At 53.4% G+C, this 11461-nt stretch overlaps 1 protein-coding gene across 1 annotated transcript in view; it reads left to right on the forward strand.

Annotated features, from left to right (window-relative positions):
* NCS1 (neuronal calcium sensor 1) overlaps positions 1 to 5723 on the forward strand; it is a 66575-nt gene extending 60852 nt beyond the window's left edge. Inside the window, exon 8 of the mRNA XM_033193913.1 lies at positions 2117 to 5723. The gene's annotated coding sequence lies outside the window, so the exon portion shown is untranslated. The remainder of the gene's footprint in view (positions 1 to 2116) is intronic.
* Positions 5724 to 11461: the final 5738 nt, after the last annotated feature.

The raw sequence follows: 11461 nt of genomic DNA on the forward strand, positions 1-11461 counted from the left end.
GTGGCACGTGCCTGTAGTCCTACTTACTCAGGGGTGCTAAGGCAGCAGGATTGCTTGAACCAGGGAGGTTGAGGCTGCAGTAAGCTGAGATTGCACCACTGCACTCCAGCCTGGGTGACAAAGTGAGATTTTATCTCAAAAAAAAAAAAACCTTTTAAATTTTATTTATTATTTATGTATTTTTTTTTTTTTTTTTGAGATGGGGTCTCACTCTTGCTGCCCAGGCTGGAATGAATGGCGTGATCTCGGCTCACAGCAACCTCTGCCTCCCAGATTCAAGCGATTCTCCTGCCTCAGCCTCCTGAGTAGCTGGGACTACAGGCATGCACCACCATGCCCAGCTAATTTTTGTATTTTTAGTAGAGACGGGGTTTCACCCTGTTGGCCAGGCTGGTTTCCAACTCTTGAACTCAGGTGATCTGCCTACCTTGGCTTCCCAAAGGGTTGGGATTACAGGCGTGAGCCACCTCACCTGGCCTGAGTATCGATTTTGGGTTCTTTGGGTATATACCTAGGAGTGGAGTTGCTGGCTCATATGGTTAACTCTATGTGTAACTTTTTGAGGAACCACCAAACTGAGCTCCAAAGTAGTGACAGCATTTTGCATTCCCACCAGCAATGGACAGAGGTTCAGGTTTCCCCACATCCTTGCCAACACTTGTTATTTTCCATGAAAAAAAAAAAAAGGATAGCTATCCTAGCAGGTGTGAAGTGGTTGCCTCACTGTGGTTTTTGTTGTTGTTTTTGTTGTTGTTGTTGTTGTTGTTGTTTTTTGGGACAGGATCCCACTCTGTCTCCCAGGCTGGAGTGCAGTGATGCAATCTCGGCTCACTGCAACCTCCGCCTCCCAGGTTCAAGTCATTCTCCTGCCTGAGCCTCCCAAGCAGCTGGAATTACAGATGCATGCCACCATACCCGGCTAATTTTTGTATTTTTGGTAGAGACCAGGTTTCACTGTGTTGGCCAGGCTGGTCCTCAGCTCCTGGCCTCAAGCGATCCTCCTGCCTCGGCCTCTCAAAGTGCTGGATTTACAGGTTTGAGCCACTGCTCCTGGCCCTCCCTGTGGTTTTAATGTGTGTTTTCCTAATGACCAGGGATGTTGGACATCTTTTCATGCGTTTATTGACTGTTCTATGAGTTGTTTTTAATGGCTTGTAAACTGTTTTATCCTGTGGGTATGTCCGAATGTATTCTACCACTCCCCTGATACTGGACACTTAGATTGTTGTCTCTGCTTCCATTTTTGTTTACTGTTTTCTGCTATTACAGATGATGCAGTGGTAAACATTTATTTATTAAGGATAAATATAGAGTGGGCACAGTGCCTCACACCTGTAATCCCAGCACTTTGGGAAGCTGAGGCGGGTGGATCATGAGGTCAGGAGTTCGAGACCAGCCTGGCCAAGATGGTGAAACCCTGTCTCTACTAAAAAATACAGAAAAAAAAAAAAAAAATTAGCCAGGCATGGTGGCAGGCACCTGTAATCCCAGCTACTTGGGAGGCCGAGGCAGGGGAATCACTTGAACCCGGGAGACAGAGTTTGCAGTGAGCCGAGATTGTGCCACTGCACTCCAGCCTGGGTGACAGAGCGAGACTCCAACTCAAAAAAAAAAAAAAGGCTGGGCGCGGTGGCTCAAGCCTGTAATCCCAGCACTTTGGGAGGCCAAGACGGGTGGATCATGAGGTCAGGAGATCGAGACCATCCTGGCTAACACGGTGAAACCCCGTCTCTACTAAAAAAAATACAAAAAATTAGCTGGGCGAGATGGCTGGCGCCTGTAGTCCCAGCTACTCGGGAGGCTGAGGCGAGAGAATGGCCTAAACCTGGGAGGCGGAGCTTGCAGTGAGCAGAGATCCGGCCACTGCACTCCAGCCTGGGCGACAGAGCGAGACTCCGTCTCAAAAAAAAAAAAAAAAAAAAAAAAGAAGAAGAAGAAGAAGAACCCAATGGTGCCTCAGATGTTATGCACATTTTTAGGACTTCTGACATAGAGTGCCGCCTTACCCTCCATCGACCTTCCTGCCAGCTCCGTGTACCTATCCTCTGTGGCCAGACCTTAACTCGTATCCCCTGTGGCTGGATCTTAACCCATCTTGCCTCCTTGTGTCTTCCAGATGCCTGGGAACCACTCACCTCCTTCTGTGCCATGAGGCCACCTCAGCCCCAATACCAACCCCGTGCGTCCACCCAGCCTTCTTCCGTGTCCACACACAGCCGGCTGCCCTTGACCCGGGAGGCCCCGGCTCTCCTTTCCCCGTCCTGCACCCATCCCCCGCCTGAAGCCACCGGCTCCAATTGCCAGCAACCTCTGCTTGTCCGGAAAACGACAACACGAAACGGAAAAGGCTACAGCCCTCTGCAAAACCAAGGACTTGGCTGCCTCGCAGGCAGCCTCTCCGTTCCTCCTGCTCTCTTGCGCGTGTGCTTTTGTTTTTTATTTTGAACAGACGTTTCAAAAGAAAAAAAACAACTACCTTCTGTCCTAGAAGACACAGACTGACAGATGGGGCGAAGGCCTGGGGACCTCAGAGAACTCTGCCTTGCCCTAGTCCCTCGTCCTTCGGCAGCCGGAGAGGCTGTAGGTGGGCTGAGGGTGTCTGGGGGTTCTGCCTGGTCAACGTTATTTGTCGTCCCATCTTTTAGCAGCAAAACCACCTGCGTGGCTAGGATGATTAATTATGAGGATGATGATTTTTTTGTGATAGCAGTATTGTGCTTTTTGTGGGGAAAGTGAGTTTTTTTTTTAATATATATACATATATAATTGATATCTTTTATTTATTGGTTGTTAACTGTTGCTGCTGCCTGGTGTGTCCTGAGCTCCCAGGGCTGCGGGCCCACCGTTTACATGTGCACGCCCTGACCCACCTGCCCACGCTGACTTGGGAGGATGGTGGCCTGCAGCGGCCAAGAAGCCAAAAAAAATTTTTTTTTCAGATACTGTGTTTGATTTTTGGAGAGGGGAGAGGTGGAAATTCCTAAATGGCTAATGCACTGTTCCCTCCAGCCCGAATGCCTCCTGCCAAACCCCTTTGCCTCCGTCCCCCCATCCTTGTTCTCCTCTGGGTCCATAACATTTTTTCCGAGGATGAACAGGGGACATCTTTAGGTTTTTCAACTCTTGCTTTGGTGTTTGCCGCAGCATGGAAAACAGAGCGCCTAAGGCTGGGAGCCAGAAGAAGGGGCATTGGGTACCCAGGCAGAGTCGGGAGAGGTGGTCTTTGAAGTTAGCAGAAATAAAGGGGACGCCCACCTACTTGGGCTGGGGAGGGATTTGAAAATAGTTCATGCCTCTCTCCTGCTCTTTCCCACCTTCCTATCTGCTTTTTCCAGTAAACTGCATGGCGTCCTTCCCTGGCCCTCTCTTGGCTCAAAGGCTGGGAGGGAGGAAAGGAGAGAAGAGTTCCGGGCAATCCCATCAAAGTAGTCCCTACTCCTGGGGCTGTGGCCCACATGTCTTCACGGAGGCTTCCAGCTCTGCCTGCCACTGAGGCAGGCGCATTCCCAGGACCATCCCCAGAAATGTGAGGCCACCCTGGGTCAGAGGTAGGAGCCCGAGGTCCGGCCTTTGCTCTTTGATTGTGGGCAGCCTCCTGCCCTCTCTGGGTCTCCGTTGCCCCGTCTGCAGAGCGAGGAGGCCTGGGCTGCTTGGTCTTGAAGGCCCTTTTCCATGCTGACATGGTGTCATTCTAGGCCTGGGGTTCAGTTTCCTGTGGCTGGTGATTGTGTGGTTAAGTTTGCTCGACCCCAACAGCCTCAGGGACTGTCTGAGTCACAGCACAGCCCCTATTGCGTGGCTGCTGGTGTGTGGGGTCTGTTCCAACAGATGGATGTGTCCTATGGCACACCTTGTCCCTTCCCGCAGCATTTCCTGGTCCCCCCCAGGCCCTTGAGCTCCCTTTGGGGCCCCGAAGGAGTCCTTGCCCAGGGAAGGCTTGAGGTGAGAAGCCGCCTCTCAGACTGTCAGGGGCAGGCCTGGGTCTAGAATTCTTGCTGCTGCTTTGCAAAGTCAACAGCCTATCATCCCATGTTTTAGAGGGGACACTTGGGTCCTCGGTTTCCACCCTCAGCAAGCAGGCCTCCAGCCCGAGGAAGGCCTCCGCTGGAGCGGCGTTGCTATGTGGGGCTGCGTGGCTGTTCCCCTTGGCTGGAGCATTCAGCCAACCCCAGCATCACCCCTTCAGCCCCCTAGGGCTGCATGCTGGCCCCACGATAACCCCCCTCCCCCACCAACATCCTGCAGGGATGGGGTCAGTGGTTCCACCTTCACAGGCCACTTTGAAGGGCAGATTCTTTGAGGCCCCTGCCGGTCGGCTCCCTGCTCAGCCACTGGCCTGGGCTACCTGGGACTCAGCACCAGTGGCTGAAGTTTCTCAGCTGCGCTCTGACCTGGGGTCTGGGGCAGGGGATGAACATGGTGACTCGGGGCTGAGAGGATGAAGGAGGTCTGTCCCAGGTCCAATTACTTTTCTTTGGCCTCTGCCTGAGGCTCGATTTGCCTCTCTGGTCCAATGGGACTGACACTGTTGTACAGCTTGGCCTGTGGCTGAGGGTGTCTGGGGTTAAGCATGTGGACCCCTTCAGTGTGTCCGGCCTTCCTCCATCATCCTGCCCTTTGGCCTTTTGGTTTGAAGCCACAGGTGTGGCTTCTGGGCTTAGCAGACGGTATCCTTGTGGACCGCAGCCCACCGTGCCAGTGGGTCCACACCCCGAGCCAGCCCAGAGCCGCCGGAGGGGCCACCCTTCCCGGCCCTGGTGGGGCGCTGGACACTGGCCATTTTCACTGGAGGTTGCCCAGCCGGGACCGATCTCTGCCCCTTCCTCTCCCCAGGCCTCTAGCTGCAGTGATGCTGCAGAATCCTAAGCCAGGTGCCTCCTGAGCAGCCCGTGCGCCTCTCCACAGCGGCGTTTGCCACCCAATGCGGCTCCTTTCAGATGCTCTGATGCAGAGGGCACGCCCATAGTCCCTCTGCAGAGCCTCACACTGGGGCCAGGGCAGGCACCAGCACCAGGCAGCCAGTCGGCCACGGCCTGGCGTCTTCCTCGTTGCGTCTGCTCCTCACTTTGTGTTGATGCTGACTTAGAAGAATGTTCCGATTTTCCATGATCTAAGCAGGCCACGTTTAAAATAACATCAAGGCAAGCATACGTGTCATCCTCTGTACTGACATCTCTTCCCCTGAAATGCTTTTCAATTTGACAGCCCATTTCCTAGACAAGTGCACCTGGGGTTTCAGGAACTTTGTCTCTTTTGGGAGAGGGTTGGTGGGGAGGTCAGGATGCCTGGGATCCCTTTCTGGAGAGGCAGCTTCTCTCTGGGAAAAGCCTCCATTCCCTGCCCGCCAGGCAGAAAGTCACCCTGTCCCCAGCGCGGTTTCAGCGTTTGATTTTAAGGGATCTCAGGAAGCGCGGCGCGCCCCCTGGTGCTGGTGAGCCGCCAACGCACCTGGGGCTGCAACCCCACCCCACCGGATGGGTGGTGGGGAGGGAGGCTGGAGTGGGGAGGTGAGGAGGGAGCTGTGAGTTCTCAGAGGCCGTGGGCCACCACATTTCTGGCAACGTTTCCCAGACACCCCTCTGCTAGGCCATCCCTGGATAGCAAGTGAATTAATTTAAGGGCACTGTGATGGGAAGCCTTGCCCCCCCCCCTTTTTTTTTAATATCTGCGGAAAAAACCCAATGGTTAATTTTTGAATGAATAAAAGGCTTTTGTTGAATAAACAGCTGGTCCCATCTTCTGTCTTGGCATCTTAGCATCCAGGCTCAGGCTCTGCCCCTTCTCCAGGATGGTGTAGCCGTGAGTCGTCCTCCCCAGCCTTCACAGTCCCCCGTTGTCCCTGTTTCTGCAGTGGTCCCTGGCCCGAGGGAGGCCCACCTCACTCCCAGCCTGACTCAGTGGCCGGCTTCCTCCAGGACTTTGCACAAGTCACTTCTGCTCACTGGGTCTCAGTTTCCCCATCCCTTGGATGGGAGCAAGAGTTTCTGCTGGGCCTGCCTCGCAGGGACCTGGTGAGACCCGAATGTGTCATCATCAAAGCCCGTCGAAAAGGCAGAGGCTGGTGCCCAGGGGTAGCGGTTTGGACTGCTGCTGCCTCCCACTTGGAGCCTGCCACTTGGGAGAGAAATTGGTGTAATGCTTGCAAAAACAAACAAAAGGCAGTGTCTTCTGGCTGTGGTTATTTTCTTTCCTGCTTGCCTTCCCAGCCCCCTTTGAGTCTCTTTTGGGGTGCTGTCCTGTCTGAACCTGCCGGTGTGTGTCTCTGGGGCCAGGTCAAGGCAAGGCCTAGGGGTGGACAGGGGCCGTGTAGCATGCCCCGGCCTCCCCGAGTTCCTACTGTATGTCGTCCATGTCACGCCAATTAAACACGCTTCCTGGACTTGTCCTCACCTCCCTGTGTGGGCCTGTTGCTTCGTCTCTTTCCATTCTTTCTTTTCCGTTTCGTTTTAGGTTTCTTCCCCTTGTGACACCCTTTCTCTGGCTTTGGGTGTTGTCTTCCCAGTTTCCTGAAGAGAAAGAATGTGTAGGCTGGGCGCAGTGGCTCACGCCTGTAATCCCAGCCCTTTGGGAGGCCAAGTTGGGCGCATCACCTGAGGTCTGGTGTTAGAGACCAGCTTGGCCAACATGGTGAAACCCTGTCTCTACTAAAATACAAAAATTAGCTGGGTGTGGTGGCAGGTGCCTATAATCCCACCTACTTGGGAGGCTGAGGCAGGAGAATCGCTTGAACCCGGGAGGTGGAGGTTGGAATGAGCCGAGACCGCACTATTGTACTTCAGCCTGGGTGACAACAGTGAGACTCCGTCTCAAAAAAAAAAAAAAAAAAAAAAAGAGAGAGAGGGAGAGAGAAAAAAAAAGAATGTGCAAAGTGAGAACCTTGGGTATACTTTTTTTTTTTTTTTTGAGACGGAGTCTCGCTCTGTCGCCTAGGCTGGAGTGCAGTGGCCGGATCTCAGCTCACTGCAAGCTCCGCCTCCCAGGTTCACGCCATTCTCCTGCCTCAGCCTCCCGAGTAGCTGGGACTACAGGAGCCCGCCACCTCGCCTGGCTAGTTTTTTGTATTTTTTAGTAGAGATGGGGTTTCACCATGTTAGCCAGGATGATCTCGATCTCCTGACCTCATGATCCGCCCGTCTCGGCCTCCCAAAGTGCTGGGATTACAGGCTTGAGCCACCACGCCCGGCCGGGTATACTTTTAAACCAGAAAAATCTGCAGGAGTGTTTCTTCAAGGCCGAGAGTTGAGCAGGGTGAGGTCCCGCCCATTGCCTCACCCATGACATCCCCTGTCCTGCCTGTTTCATCTGGAGAGGCTGGCTGCTGCTTTAAAAATGTCTGAAAACCGGCCGGGCGCAGTGGCTCAAGCCTGTAATCCCAGCACTTTGGGAGGCCGAGACGGGTGGATCACGAGGTCAGGAGATCGAGACCATCCTGGCCAACACGGTGAAACCCCGTCTCTATTAAAAAATACAAAAAACTAGCCGGGCGAGATGGCGGACACCTGTAGTCCCAGCTACTTGGGAGGCTGAGGCAGGAGAATGGCGTAAACCCGGGAGGCAGAGCTTGCAGTGAGCCGAGATCGCGCCACTGCACTTCAGCCTGGGCGACAGAGCAAGACTCCGTCTCAAAAAAAAAAAAAAAAAAGTCTGAAAACCACTGGCCTAGACCAGTGGCTCTCAAGGTCAAGTGTGTCTCAGAATCACCGGGATTGGAGGCTGCTTCAAACCCAGCTTGCCAGCCCAGCCCCCGAGTTTCTGATTAGGAGGGTCTGGGCAGGGGCCTGGGATTCTGCGTTCCTGACAAGTTCCTGGGCTGTGCTGCTGCTGTGGGTCTGGGAATCATACTTTAAGGACTCCTGGGAGATGTGTGCACTGCAGTGTGTCCGATTGGGTCCTACCTCCATTGGCTCAGGGATTCATTCACCCCATATGACTTTTGCACCTGTGATGGGCCAGGCGTGGAGGGCCTAGAGGTTGGTTGCTGACCACATGGAGGGTTGCGTTGGGAGGGAAGGTGGGAAGATGAGGAACTCTTGTGCAAGCTCCTGGCAGGCACCCCGAGAGGTGGCAGTCTGTGTGGCTGCCCCCTCCACCCTGAGTCACCCTTGGCCTGGAACCTGGGGTCAAGGAGAGCCCTCCTCTCCCCGCTATGGTCAAGTTACCCCGTGTTTGCTCAGTATGCATAGGCCCTGCCGTGCTGGGGGGAGGGGGATCAGAAGAGGTGGTGGTTTTCACTTTCATAGCTTGTTAAAGGAACACGAAGTCAGAGAGCAATAAAAGCCAGCGTGGACTCAGGAGCGTAACTGCCAGTTAGAATTCATTGCTCTTGGCCAAAAGCTCTTGAAAGACGCAGGAAGCATGTAGATTGATAAGATCAAGCAGCCTATGTTAGAATGAACCACCACCTGCAAACCCAGGCCACATTTCAGACACGTTTCAGAGTGAAAGGAATCATCAGATTGCCACCACCTTCCAGGCAAAGCTGGAGGCCCAACGTGACTTCCGCTTCGGGGTTGAAGCAACCGTTGAGAAGTGGATGCAGCGATGTCACCCTCTGTGGCCATGTCGAGCATCCGGCATTGTGCCTTGCTCTGGCGGATCCTAGAGTGAAGATGCCAGAACACCCCAGACCCTCAAGAGGGTTCCAAAGGCAGCATAGAAAGGCAGTGTGGGACGGTGATTGGGGCCACAGGTTGCAGAATCAGACCTGGTTCCCAGCCAGGCTCTACCACTTGACGCTGGGTATGTGTTCTAACAGACACGGTCTTCTGGTAAAAACGTGGACCCTCGGCCAGGCGTGGTGGCTCACGCCTGTAATCCCAGCACTTTGGGAGGCCAAGGTGGGCAGATCATGAGGTCAGGAGATTGAGACCATGCTGGCTAACACGGTGAAAGGCTGTCTCTACTAAAAATACAAAAAATTAGCTGGGCATGGTGGCAGGTGCCTGTAGTCCCAGCTACTCGGGAGGCTGAGACAGGAGAATGGCATGAATCCGGGAAGCAGAGCTTGCAGTGAGCCGAGATCGCACCACTGCACTCCAGCCTGGGCGACAGAGGAGACTCCATCTCAAAAAGAAAAAAAACAAACAAACCATGGACGCTCGATGACAGGCAGGTGATGACTTGACAGCCCCTGCCCCACAACCTCGCCAGAGGTGGAATGTTGCAATGAAGGCAGGTATTAGACCAAATTCTGCCAGAAGTCCAGATATTCACTAGCAAGTAGATACAAAGACAGGCAGGCTCCTGTACCTGTCCATCCAGGGGGTGGGGGCTCCAGGACCCCAGGGGCCCTGCCCCTGAGCACAGTCCTGAAGCACCAGGCTGCTGCTCTTCCTTCGTGGTGCACAGTGCTGAGCTCTGAGAATCCTTCTAGCCAAGCATGTATCTTCACCACATTACACTTCTCCTATGAAAAGGGACTTCTAACATCCTTTGTGTGCACAAACTCTGTGGTGCAGATTTTAATAAAAGTACATATTTAAAATGCTAATGTGACACCCTCTGGAGGGCTAATTCCTGACTAGACTGTTTCACACACTTGGGGACTGTCCCTGAGGCAGAGATCAGAGGTGATTTACAAGCCTACACAATGTCCTGTTTCCACCGAAGCATTGAAAGTGAATCTGTGCATGGGCACCTTTCTTTGGAAATACGAACCTCTTGTTCAGAGCCATTGTGAGGGTAGCAGGGCCAATGTTTCCAGCAAAGGGTGAGCTTGAATGGGGGTGAGCTGTTGGTGGAGGAAGCGCAGGTCTTTTCCAGCAGCCTTGGCTGTGGTGTCTGCAGGGACACGGTTCAGAAACCATGTTGCTGAGGGGACATGCTGGGTCATGGTTCCTTGCTCCGCTCTGGGTCAGGCTAAAGTCTGTGCTGAGTCACCCCCGGGCCAGCCTGCGCTGGATGGCTTACTGTGGGCTGAGGCTCAGTAGAGGCACAGACCTGGCCACCTGCTTTACCAGGATGGCTCAGACTGGCTGCTATTCCCTGGGTGTGACAGCACTGGTGAGTCCTCCTAGAGGGACCATCCTAGAGGTCCCATTTCTCCCCACCTCGGGCCTTCCACCCTGTCCCCACTAACCTTCCCAAGCCCCAAACTCATACCTGCATGTTAGAAAGAATCTCCCTAAGTCGTACTCCCCAAAGCCCAGCTCGGGGCATCCCCAGGCATAGAGAGGAGATGACAAGGAGAAGAGTAGGGAGTCGGGCTGGGAGTGGGAATGCAGTGTGGATCCCTGCCCTACAGGGGCCCCCTCCTTCCTGCCGTCTTCCTGCCCAGGGAGTACAGAGGCAGAAACTTACCCTCCAAGATCATCAGTCTGGAGGAACTGGTTCAGGACAGTGGGCATGGAAAGGGGCTGGGAAGGCCACCTGAGCTTAGGTAAAATGAGCTTGTGTAAGTATGGAAAAGCTTTCTATTTGTGCCCCTTATCTCTTTTTATCTGGGCACAGGGCCATGTGGAACAAAGGACTACATTTCCCAGCCTCCCTTGTGGCTGAGTGTGGCCATGTGACCCAGTTCTATCCAACAGGATGAGAACGATTAGCATAACTTTCCCTCTCTTCTCTCTTCCGGCTGGCTGGATGGAAGACTCTGAAACAAGCATTCCGAGAACTGGGTATTTGACCCCATGGAGCTGCCACACCAGCTTTGGACCATTTATGCTGGGGCTCTTAGGAGGAAGAGAGACACACCTTTATCTTGATTAAGCCGTCCTGGGTCTCTGTGTCAACAGCCCAATTTATATTCTCCCTAATGTACCCAGTGGTCTGCTGGGTCGCTTTCAATGACCTGATGCCACCTGCAAATGTTTGCATCTAAACTCTCAATGTTTGCCAAAGTGATTTAATAAACAACTGTACAGTGCCATGCGCTGGTGTAACTACTGCTTGCTCATGCCTTTCCACTCCATCTTCTGCCTTTTCCCTCTTCCTGTCCCACTATGCCTTCCTCCTCCAAGGGCTCAGGGGACTGAGGGTCCCAGCCAGAGGGACTCCTATGGGAAAGACTTTCTTTTGCAGAAGGACTAGGGACCTAGAGGCTCTAGGTTATTGGGGAGCCCAGGGCAGCCCCTGAGGACCTAGCCAGTTGGGTTTTCACTGGGTAACCACAGGAAGGGGAACAGGCAGACTGGCCTCAGGTTGAGCTCAGGAGGGATTCTGCCAGGGGCCTCAAGACTTGGGGACTAGACCTTTTCTTGTCTCTGTAATCCCCTGCCTCAGAAATTGCTCCCTTCCTCCCAGAAATCTGAAATAAACCATCCACATGAGCAGATCTTGGGGGTAAAAAAGTATGATAAAGAGTAAAACAGCTTTTTTTCAGAGAGTCAGGGAAAAGGGTGGGAAGAGTCCCTATGGTATCATTGTCAGGTGACTGAGAGCAGGTTCCATTTTAGTCACTGGACTATTGGTTGCTCCAGAGGTGAGGGGAAGTATTTGTGATGTTGTGGAGGGCCCACGTTAT

The sequence above is a fragment of the Trachypithecus francoisi genome, unplaced genomic scaffold (assembly GCF_009764315.1).
Source record: "Trachypithecus francoisi isolate TF-2019V2 unplaced genomic scaffold, Tfra_2.0 Contig01585, whole genome shotgun sequence".
Taxonomy (NCBI): domain Eukaryota; kingdom Metazoa; phylum Chordata; class Mammalia; order Primates; family Cercopithecidae; genus Trachypithecus; species Trachypithecus francoisi.